Here is a 1790-nt window from a genome sequence, read left to right as displayed (position 1 = left end):
GTTCTGCAAACTATAAAAGGTACAGCTGTAATAAAACCAGAGAGAAAGGCTGCATGGCAAGAAACTGCTGATCAACTGAATGCGCAACTATGTTAAAATGTTGTTATATATCTTAACAAAAGGTCATTAAATTTTGGGCAAAATACATTAAATACAGTCGGTTGTAGCCTAGGCCTATATTTGAGGCTTGATTTGTGACACTAGGCCTATATTTTTATTTATTTGATTTATTTAAGTTGCATTTTCTGTATACTTTTATTTTTGGGCTGATAATAAAGTCAAATAATTGTATGTGAGAGAGTCAGCGGTAATATCAATGCGTTCCTATTGGTCAATGTTAGAAGAGCTCAGCTTAGCCTGACAGTTAGCCTGCTCCAGACCAGGTTAGTTTCCCAAAATAAGTTGTCACAGTGACTGAGCTGAAATTTGCTTTCTGAAACCGATGTAACCGAAATAAGCCTGACTTATTTGGTAAACTTGTTTTATGAAAGAGCCCCCTGATCCTATATTCTTTTATTTAATACATATTAGGGATGCACATATTATCGGGCCCGATACTGAGCTCCTGTACTCGTACTCATTAAAATTCCCCGATATCAAATGTCGAAACCACACAGCATGTGTTAAGGCCGACCAGACTCGGGAGGTGAATTGTGGCCCCCGATCGGAGACTACGTCCTCAGGAAGACCATAGAACCTGAACACGTAATTGCATAAAGATTCAGCTAGTCTCTTGGCAGATCTCAAGTACTCAAGGTTGCGATGATCAGTCAGCACTGTAAATGGGTGTTTAGCTCCCTCGAGCCAATGGCTCCACTCCTCCAAAGCTGCCTTCATAGCGAGGAGTTCTCGATTGCTCACATCGTAGTTCTGCTCTGTGGAGCTGAGTTTGCAAGAGAAGAATGCACAAGGGAACAGTTTAGGAGGAGTACCCTCTCTCTGTTTTTCCCAGAGCACCTGGAACCAGCAGCATCAGGTACACATACCCTTGCAGTACACATACCCTTCTGATTCTAACAATCGCGCTGTAGGTCGAGCCCCCTCTCTCGCTGAGAGCTGGGTTTGTGCTCCCTCGGCTTCAGATTTACTGCTAGTTTAAAACCCCGGTTCCGCCTTGGGCACCGCTCCTCCTATGTATCCTCTGGATACCTACTTTAACAGGGAGTTGCTACTAGGGGTCTTTTGAGACAGTTCCTTTAGCATATGCAGAGCGTGCGCCTGTGCCCCTGTGTGACAGGCCAAGACTTAGTATGATTCTAGGCTCTTGGTCGTATTCCCTTAGAGGAATCTATTCCTGATTCCAAGCCTTGAGCTCTACCCCTGGCCCAGGAGTTCTGGCCCTAACAGGTAAGTTTTTTTGGGGGGTATGTAGCCTAGGCCTTTGGCCGTAGGGAATAATGTCACTGACAGCCGTCTAATGTCCCAGGGGCAACTCCCATGGCAATATGGTAGACCTGGTACTTAGTGCTCGCCATGGTTTCTGGCATGCACTCCACTCAGCATGGTGGCGTGGGTGTACCGTTCCCCATACCGACCCCAAGATGACGCAGTTCGAAGTGCCCATGAAAGGGAATTATTATAGAAATTATTACATTTATTTAGCAAGGATGCTTTAAATTGATCATAAGTGATGATAAAGACATTTATAAAGTTACAAAAGATTTATATTTCAGATAAATGCTGTTCTTCTGAACTTTCTATTCAACAAAGAAAACTGAAAAAAAAAATCTAATCCGTTTTCAACGTAATACTAATAATAATAATAATAATAATAATAAATGTTTTTGAGC

Source organism: Sinocyclocheilus rhinocerous, unplaced genomic scaffold, assembly GCF_001515625.1.
Source record: "Sinocyclocheilus rhinocerous isolate Xijiao unplaced genomic scaffold, SAMN03320098_v1.1 scaffold4107, whole genome shotgun sequence".
NCBI lineage: Eukaryota > Metazoa > Chordata > Actinopteri > Cypriniformes > Cyprinidae > Sinocyclocheilus > Sinocyclocheilus rhinocerous.
The sequence above is the reverse complement of the archived record's forward strand: the minus strand, read 5'-3'. Positions refer to the sequence as shown.